General features: G+C 34.3%; 2 non-coding genes across 2 annotated transcripts; both read right to left on the reverse strand.

Annotated features, from left to right (window-relative positions):
- Nucleotides 1-7670: 7670 nt before the first annotated feature.
- On the reverse strand, nt 7671-7777 carry LOC141650183 (small nucleolar RNA R71). Its single transcript, XR_012546232.1, has one exon. It is a non-coding gene; the product is annotated as a small nucleolar RNA R71 (small nucleolar RNA).
- Nucleotides 7778-10342: 2565 nt separating this feature from the next.
- Nucleotides 10343-10449, reverse strand: LOC141650505 (small nucleolar RNA R71). The gene has a single exon (XR_012546533.1). It is a non-coding gene; the product is annotated as a small nucleolar RNA R71 (small nucleolar RNA).
- Nucleotides 10450-10857: the final 408 nt, after the last annotated feature.

The raw sequence follows: 10857 nt of genomic DNA on the forward strand, positions 1-10857 counted from the left end.
TCATTATAATAATCGAGTTTCTACATTACAATAACTACAAATACCAGAGATTCTCCATTACAATAACCGAGTTTGTACATTACAATAACCGAGTTTCTACATTACAATAACTGACTTTCTGCATTTGAATAACAATTAAATAACCACGATTCTTCATTACAATAACTGAGTTTCTAAATTTAACTAGACATTTTAACAAACAGTTGGTATGCTAATCTAGATTACCAACAAATTTTCAGGATTATGATAATAAATCATCAATCAAATGTCAAAGGTATGATAAACAAGTATACTAACGGAGTAGCAATTGAAATAACTCGCAAAATAACAGTTATAATCTACGCTTACCTTCGTTTTGTCGATTTGCGCTAGGGTTTCTGCAAATTTTGGGCAAAAACTGACGATTGATGCGTGTATCAATCAAATTGAATGAAGATAATGAATTAATTTCGTATTTTCTACTTGAATTACTCCGGTTTTCTGAAGATTTTATTGGATTATGCCATAAATTTGAAGAAAATAAGAAAAAAAGAGGTGAAGAATGAAGAAAGCAGGAGAAAAAAAAGGGAAAACGTAAGATTAATGGAAGAGAGAGAAAAAAATGAGTTTGTGTATTTTTTTGGGTATAATCTCAGCCCTTGATCTTGTTAGATCCAATGGTATATAAATGCGGGGGTAACTCAGGAAAAGTGACAAACTCACCGGATCTTACCTCTAATATATATATATATATATATATATATATATATATATATATATATATATTGTAGCGGTATTTATTTTCGTAGTGCGATTTTTACTCATCACATCACTTTTAGAATTTGTTAACTCATGAAATATTTAATATGCATAATTAAGTTAAGAATAATGATGATGATAATAGTGACATTTTTGTATGACATTTTAGTATATTTTATGTACATATGAAAAGGTTAGTTTAGTAAATTCATATTGTATAGATTAGAGCCATGTCATAATAAATTTTGCCATGTCACAATTAATTTTTGCCATGTCACATGTCATAATAAATTTTGCCATGTCACGATTAAATTTTTGCCATGTTACAATTAATTTTTGCCTTGTCACATTTATTTGATATTTTAGTTTACCTTTTTAATAATATTTGTAGATTCTAAAATTAATCCCTTAAATTCACATCAAACTTCCCAATTTCCACGTCAGGCCTACTATTCTTACTTTTTAAAAACTTTATCTCCATTTCTCAAACCTCGGTCATTCCTAGTAATTTTGACCCACCTCTCTCTAAAATATCATCATCCCTTCTCTCTAAAATAAACTAAAACCCTAACCTGATCTTGACCCGCCGCCTCCACCTCACCCCCCACATGCTGCCCCTACTTCGTCCCCTACCTGATCGCCGGAGATAGGTCTATCTCTAGGCCTTTCTTCGGCGATCCTTCATATCTCTTCCGTCGTTTGAACCGTCTTTTTGACCTCACCCTTTTGTTAACCTCATTTCAAACGAATCTCGGTTCGTTCTTCGACTGGAGCTCGAACTGTTTTGGTGGTTGCCGCTTCAACCAGGGGGTTCCTGTCCCTCCGATTTCTCGTCCTGTCACTGAATCTCTTACATGCAATCCAAGGGCGATCCCCTTTTCCCCCACCCCTGGTTTGTTTGTAGTTTTTCTGGCTGTCAATCGGTTTCTAAAATGTTTAACTCCGAGTTCTCCCAGCCACGAAATGTCATAATTAATATAACATGTAAACATAAGAATATGAATATGAATAACACATAGCCTTAGCATTTAGATGCTAGACAACCGTGCTTATCATGTGAACAACAATATAACAACACATAGTCCTAGCATGTGAATACTAGACCGACTTATACTACACTATCATCTGAATCACATAACATCCATGAATCCAAACTCTATCAACCATAGCCGGCTTGCATCTCACCTTCTATGATTCATAGAATCATCAAACAAGAAAGGACAATATATCTAGAGACAGGCATAAGTTCCTAGTACAGTCAATAGTCACTCTGTAACTCGAGTCTATACCACGAGGTAAGGTAAACACCCTAGTCCAAAACCTGCGCAGACCTAGTGACATGCGGAAAACTACCGCATCCAAGACCCATGATAACAACACATGAGTACCCCTAAGGAGTCCACCAAAGGGTTGGCTAGTACTTAAGCTGACTACATACTTCTAAGAGTACGTCAGGAAGTCATACCCTAACTTGGATATAAACCCACCAAGCTAAGACACAAAGGCTATTAAGCGGTGAACATACACTCGTCAAAGACTATAAGGGCCTATCTATGACGATGGTATAAGATACCAACACCACACAAGACAAGTAGGACACCCGCTTAACCATAAGAGGGGCAAAGAGTCCAAACTGGCAACATAAATACTTATACTCAAATCAAGGACTCTAGGATAACATCCTTCCTTGTGAAAGACTACAAAAATGTAAATTCAGCTGACAATCCAACAATATCCACAATCTCATTACTAATCCAAAACTCAGCGAACCGTTAATCTCATAATTCATGAGAACAAGCTAAAATGGCAATAAGGCAAGAAGACTCAAGTATAAGGCAACCAAATCATCCAACAACCAACATATGAAAAGACAATCATACTCAAAGACAAATCCTCGACCCTAGTCCCGCGACGGGTCATCGGTCAAATCGAGGCTGACCGGTTTAAACCTAGCTTGACCAAACTCATTTGGTCAAATTGGCCCAGCTCAGAGTCTTGGCCCATTTTGGCCCACATCACGGAATTCACCACCATGTCATACTCTTGCCATTTTTAATTTCTTTCATGTGAAAGCTATTGACATAGAGAAAATATGCCAACTTGTAAAATAACCAATTCAACGGAAATATTAGCTTAAACAATTTTCTACATGCCAAAATACCGACATACTTCAAAACATGAACCATAGGCCCAAAACATCAAACAATAGACCCAAGACCCGACCCACACAACGGGCCATGAACCGGGTCAGACCGGGCCTGAACCGGGCCTAAACCGGGCTGTTTTGGTTCGGTTCTCTCGGTCAACACAAGTCTCCATTTGCAATTTATTCCAACATCAATACAACATCCCTTTCAAGCAACATTCAACAATATTCATTCCGTTTCAACACTTAAACATGTGAAAAACAACATATTTAACAAACTTTAACAACAACAATTCATGTGAAAATTAAAGTTAACATGTTATTAATCACATAAGCATCCAACACATCATAAACAACACTAATGTGACATTATTTCGTCGAGTAACTCGGAATAGTTACCTTAAGCTAGAAAGAGAGCAAAATAAACTTGAGAAAGATCCTATAGACCGAAATTATGCATCATCTTCCACAATATATGAGTCTCCTAACTCATCTTCATATTCTTCACCTATAAGAACAACAAAAACATATAAATTAGTCCTAAATTCGAAACCCTAAAAAGATAAGACCCGAAACGAAATTGGGGGAAATGAAAATAAAGCTTACTAGTAGATGAGGATTGAAGAGAGGATTCCAAATATATAAGTTTTATGCAAATTGGTGGAGAAATGAAGGATTTATGGTGGTTTTAGGGATTGTGAGGAGGTTATTTTGAGAGGAATTTGGTTGTTTGATGAAAGGAAGAGAGAGAGTGAATTATGGAGGAAATGAAAATTGAAAGAGGAGACAAATGGAGGGTGATGGGCGGTCCAATTGGCATGGGGAGGTTGGTCAATTGTTTACGTTTTGGATTTGCTTCGACGGTAATTAGAAATATTCGTCGAACGCGATTTTTGAGAATATTAAAGTTCTTAAACACGATTTTACTAAAAGATTAAGTACTCATTTGCCCAATATCCAAACTCGTTTACCCAACGACCGTAAGAAATGGTAAAATCCCAATATTATGACTTTTATCAGAAATCTATTCTATCAAAGTAAAAGGTTTAAATATAGTTTAAATTACTTTTAAACATTTCTAAACTATCAAAAGTGATTACATTACTTCAAACTAAAATAAAATTATATTTTATCAAATAATTATTATTTCAAATAAATTAATATTAAATTAAAATGGATTAAAATATTACTTTTAAAATATAATAAAGGTCTTCAAATTTACGGGGTGTTACAATTTCAAAATTGTTCAATTAATAAAACCGTCTTACATAATAATAATAATAATAATAATAATAATAATAATAATAATAATAATAATAATAATAATAATAATAATAATAATAATAATAATAATAATAATAATAATAATAATAATAATAATAATAATAATAATAATAATAATAATAAATCTTCTAATTACTGATACACAGAGTTCATTTTTATGTTCTTTCTTTCACAAAGTACATGTAATGTATACTCCTATGATCATCTTATTGCTATCATTCCACTGCAAAGGCGTAAAAGATAAACTCATCTATATATGTTTTTGGCCACTATAAGCAAATATACAATTTAGTGACAACAAAATTATAGTTTATTAAATTTTAGTTTTAACCGTTAATAATAGAAACTCTTAAGAACTCTCTTTCACAATAGTTAAGTGACTCAAAAGATTTTGGGTTGATTCCCAAGTTTCAAGGATGACTTCTATTTATAATCATAAGATCACCCTACCTTATGCTAATCTTTCAATGTGGGACAATTTACTATTTATACATAGTATATTCACAACATCTCCATTATTTTTCAATGCGGGACAAATAACATACTAAGAAATACACCATCTTTTTCACACCTAGCTCGACATCCAACCCGAATCCCGAAATACGGACAATTGCTACTCATTATATCTAATACTAGTTATATTTAATAATATGAGCAAATACTATATGTTAATATTTGTACGTTCAACATCCAATCCGATTAATAATGAGCAAATACTAACAAACTAATTTTATCTAGAGTCTAAAATTTTTCGCACGTATATGTAACATTCGTGCAATTTTGTCTTATTTCTAACAAACTAATCATATCTAAAGTCCAAAGTTTTTCTTACGTATAAAATTAACATTTTTTTCTTATAAATATTAAGTAGTTTTTAAGGGTTGGACTATCTAGATGAAAAAAATGTTAAAACTTGAAAAATTAACATGAAAAATTAACATTATGTAACATTACTTTTAAAGTCTCTTATATAATAAGTATACTACTGATGTATGTTTGTTATTTAAAAATTCAACTTAAAAATTAAAAAGTAAATAACTTGTTGCTAAACTACTAAATTTGAGTAGAAAGGACTAAGGAAATGATATAACTATATATAGTTATATAATTGTGAACCCACCAAAATCAAAAGTATAATTAAAATAAATTTCACTATTGTAGAGGTAATAATACAAACTGTTATAAGATCTATTTAAGACAATACTTAAGAGACTCAAAAGATTTTGGGTTGATATTTAAGCTCCAAGGATGACTTATATTTATAATCATAGGATTACCCCACATTATGTTAATCTTTCGATGTGAGACAATTCTACTATTTATAATAATAGGATCAGCACACCTTATATTAATATTTTGATGTGAGACAATTTTACTATTTATAATAGGATGACCCCATATTTTCTACTATTTATAAGTAATATGTTTACCACATCTACATTATTTTTCAATGTAGTGTGACATATAACATAATAAGAAGTACATCATCTTTTTCGCACCTAGTTCGACATCCAACTCGATTTAATAACGATTTGTTCTTTGGAGTCAGGCCTCATACTCCCCCTTAATTGATGTATGAACTTTGTTTGTAAGTATTTGAATTTAAGTATCTATTTAAACAAAAAAGATTGAAGAAGGATAATTCCGTCTCAAATAAAAATTTGTGATAATAAAATACAAACAAATTTGGTATTTAAGACTACATAAGCCGCTATGGGTCTTTTAGAAAAATATTTTTTTAGAATTTTATTATGAATGTGTTGGCAGTTCTTATAGCTAAGATGGTAGCTGAACCATGAGCTCTTTGCTATACTTGAATTTCTTCAACTGTTGCCCGCTTAATTGTTTGACTAATATTCAGTGAGTTGGTCCCATTGTAATGAAATCATACCTAACTCATTTTTATATTCTCATTCTCATTAAATTGAATAATTAAAACATTATAAACATTATAACTCATTTTAATATAGGAAATATTAGTATAATAATTAAAACATTCTTCACATTATTTTTTATATCAAATTGTGAAGATAATGATACACTCTTAAGAACTCTCTAAGACAATACTTGAGAGACTCAAAAGATTTTGGGTTGATAAATAAATTCCAAGGATGCCTTCTATTTATATTCATAGGATCACCCCACCTTATGCTAATCTTTCGATGTGGGACAATTTTATTATTTATATATGTTCAATGTGGAACATATAAAATACTAAGAAGTATATCATCTTTAATATATTTAAATAATATGAAATCTATACTCGAATGATAGCATTTTTTTTACCACGAATCTAATTATACTATTTTCATAATTTTTTTAAAGATATTTTTTTCTTCAAATGAAATGTAAGAAGTTTTTATATAAAAATTAGCAAAATCAATTGAATATAATTTAGGAAATATATATTATAATAATTAAAAGATTTTTTACTTTATTTTTATATCAAAAAATATTATTTGTGATACTTTTCTAAATTGATTTTTGATTATGTGGACAGCTTAGAATCGCTCGAAAAAAGCCTCTTTTATAAATATATATAGATTTGTTTCCTTTCAATTGTTTACATTTGCTCTTTGAATATGTGCGAGTAGTGACCCCCTAGAGTTTAGGGGGAACCTAAGTAAGGATTAAGGGATGAATTTGGTGGGTTAATGTTGGTAATTGGGTAAATTAGTTGGCTTTTGTTAACATGCATAGAAGGTGTGTAGAAATGTGTGAATGAAAGTTCATGTTTTTCTCCATTTTATGCTTAGTGTCTTGTAGAACGAAAGTTTACATAGATGCTTTACATCAAATTCGGATGCTTTGTGAGAGCTTTGTGTTCATGCTTTGTGAGAGCTTGATAGTGTGTTTACATCAAACTTGGATTTTTTTGTGAGAGCCTAGGAGGAACCATCAAGCTTTGCTCTTTGACTCCGACCCCGAAAGGCTTTTTCGAGCCTTAAGGAATAGGATTATTGCAAGAGTTAGAACCTCTTCTCAAGCTACTTCGAACCAAGCAAATTCATCCACCCAACCTCTTATTGAAGACACACCACCAAACAACACCATTGATTCTCCACTAGAAAACCCATTTTACAATCTCTAAATCCCCAACACACCACCTCCATATATACCAATTCAACAACCACAAATGGTGGCTTTACGTGACCACAACCGCCTCAACCACAATGACGCTTACAATCCTATTATCTTTGGAACCTTGGCCCCAAACAACTTCGAAATGCATCCGGCTCAAATTGGCTTTATTGAGAAGGATAGTTTAGGTGGGCATATTGATGAAGATGCTCATGCCCATCTAAAGAAGTTCAAAAACAAGGTTGCCATGATGAAGCGGAATGGAGTGTCCAAAGACACATTGAGGTTGATGTTGTTCCCATTTTCTCTAAGAGATAAAGTGGATCGTTGGTTGAATGTGCACCCTCCGAACACATTTACTACATGGGATGCCTTAGCCAAGGTGTTCTTAGCCAAGTATTACCCATCATCCAAGACCGCTATGCTCCAAAATGATATCCATACATTCTAACAAGAAGATGGGGAGTCCTTGGGTAAGGCATGGGATAGGTGCCAAAATCTAATTGCTAGTTGTCCTCACCATGGAATTCCGGCTTGGTACTGTGGACATGGGCCACGTCTCGGTCTGTGGATTTAGGCCGCCTACCAGTAATGTGACTATAATTTGAGCATACTTAGTCCCCGAATTAGCCTTGTTCCCATGCTTTTTAGTGCATATTTGGGTCATTTATTGTCTTTAGTCCTTTGTTTTGCATATTCTTTGAGGTTTTGATCCCTTGGTAGGAAAGGAGTGCAAACCTTGTATTTTCATGGCAAAATAGAGCTAAATTGATTTAATTCAATGACCAAGCATCAAAGAGAAGACAAGACTAGAAGGCCTTTGTACATACTATAGTAGATGGGCAATGATGAGAAAAGATCCTTGCATCCCCGAGGAAATCCTCAAGGATTGTATGAAGAGAAAGGAAGAAAAGAAGAAAGGAAGAAGTTGATCTACAATCCGAGTGGATTGCCCACAATTCGCCCGTCCAAGACAAGCAATCCGAGCGTCTTCCTCAGCTGGACGCTCGTCCAAAACCACCACAATCCGCCCGTCCACCCCACGAATCCGCTCGTCCAAAACTACCACAATTCGCCCGTCCCGTGCCCTGGACGCTCGGATTGTGTGACAGCTAATCCGTCTTCTACTCGTTCTATGAAGGATGCGCATACCTCGGGAAAGACTAGCAAAAAGGAGACTCGCATATTTTTCTGAGAGGAGCGATTCCTCAAGGACTTAATCATCATTTAAGCCCTTAGTAAACCCTAATTTGTGTACCTAATCCCCACTATAAATACCCCATTAGTCTAATTAGGTTGGCATGTTCTTCTTATCAATCTTTAGTGTAGTTTATATTAATCAAATCTCTCTTTAATCTTGTAATCAACTTTTAATCAAGCCTTAATACAAATCTCATTTCCTTAATCTCTCTCTTGTTCATCTTTCATTTTGGGTAATTGAAGATTATTTGGGTTATTATTGGGAGATTGACAACCTTCCAATCAATCATCAAGTACTTCTATTATTCTTTGCTTTATTATTGGAATCATTAGTAGGTATAATTCTCTTAATCCCTTTTTAATTATTGTTAATCATCTCTATTTATTCATCATGTTTTACTTTGTTGGTATGATTGACAACCTTGCTAGCATGTTCAACATGATAATGAGTGAGTAGTTTTCTTAGCTAGGGTTAATGGGTAATTAGGGGAAACCAACATGGGGGATGATTCATGCTTAAATTAATATGTTTTCATAGTTTATTTGCTTGCTTGTTGTGATCTCAACTTATGCACATGTTATGTTTGATGAAATGCGAGCCTATGAATCCTTGCATTTTTTACCCATCACCTATCTTTTCAATGAGACTTGTAAGACATAAACCAACTCGAGTCTCATTAGACCATGCATATAGTTGAGTAGGGAAGATTAAGTCGACTTGTAGGTGTTGTACAATCTAATCGATTCGGCTCCGGGACCCAAACTTTCCTAGGATTGTAAGATATAAACCAACTCGATCCATCACAACAATAATTGCTTGCTTATAATTTGAGAATATGTTTGTATGATCAATTCCCATGAATCCCCTATGACCCCATGACACCCTAGTGCCTTTTATCAATTGTTTACATCCCTTTTTAATCATCTTGCTTGTTTACTTTTATTTAGTTTAGTGATCTTCTATTCCAACCCCAAATTATGACACCCTAGACACCGCTAGTTGCAATTGAAAATCTCATCTCAATTCCCGTCACTTGGGATCCGACCTTTACTTGCCTCTTTACTAATTGTATAGTTGTTTGTGGAGTTATAAATAGTGTTTTGGTCTAGGTGCTCCTAACGACAAGTACCGAAAACTAAACCTCTCAAGAGAGTCCGACCAAAAATGGCGCCGTTGTCGGGGACGGTGTTAACTTGATTTAGATTTTATTAGATTGTTATTAGTTGTGTCTTTCTTTGCCTTGGGGAAGTAAAACTCCTCAAGGTTTGTTCTAATTATTTTCGAGTTGTTTGATATTTTGCATGTCTAGAAGATCACAAGGTAACTTGTTACCCTTTGATCACGAAATTGAAAGGACTTTGACAAACAATAGAAGACTTGCTAGAAGAACTTTGAGAGGTATTGGTGAGGTTGTAGATATTCAACCAAACACTATTGAGTTCATCAACCCTTTTGTAAGAGAAGGTGAGGAGAACCCAACACAAAATCCAACACAAAATCCAACACAAAATCAACCCACAATGCCTAAATTTTCATCACATTCCGTACCAACCGAGGAGAACCTACCCAATGGTACTCCCACACCACAACATTTAACCGGAAATTTCATTGCCAAATCCGCATTTATCCAATTAGTCGAAAGAAGCCAATTTGGGGGGATGCCTAGTGAAGACCCTCATTCTCACATGGAGACTTTTTGTGACTATTGTGATGCGATTTCACAAACCGGTGTAACTCAAGACCAAATTCGATGGGTCTTATTTCCTTTTTCTCTAATTGGCACCGCAAAACAATGGTTGAAAGGCCTTGATAAGGCTACTCTCGGAATCGACTCTTGGAAGAAGTTGGCTCTAGCTTTCTACAAAAAGTTCTACCCACCGGAAAAGACTAACATGCTAAGAGCTCAAATTACGGGCTTTAAGCAAAGAGATGAAGAATCTTTGTATGAAGCTTGGGAGCGATTCAAGGGAATTTGTCGCTCATGTCCTCATCATGGACTTAGCGAGTGGTTCTTGGTACAACCATTTTGGAATGGTCTTTATGAAGACTCAAGAAACATTCTCAACATGGGATCAAATGGTATGTTCACCGAAGTTGACGATAATCAAACTTGGAACAAGATTAAGGAAATGGCGGTCCATAATTCACAATATAGTAGACCTCGCAAGGCTACTAGAGGAGGAAAGCATGAAGTGGACTCTATTACTCAATTGGGTGCTAAACTTAGTGCTCACATTGATACCATCAACTTGAAGTTCGAAAAAGCTATGGCTAGACTTGAAGAAGCCTCAAAATCACCAAAGCATCATGTCAATGCCATGACGGCATATTCATCAATCCCAAGCGGGATATGTGAGAATTGTGGAACTTTGGGACATGACCAAAGTGAATGTAGGGGAACAAATGA

This window comes from Silene latifolia, chromosome 3 (assembly GCF_048544455.1).
Source record: "Silene latifolia isolate original U9 population chromosome 3, ASM4854445v1, whole genome shotgun sequence".
In the NCBI taxonomy this organism is placed as follows: Eukaryota; Viridiplantae; Streptophyta; class Magnoliopsida; order Caryophyllales; family Caryophyllaceae; genus Silene; species Silene latifolia.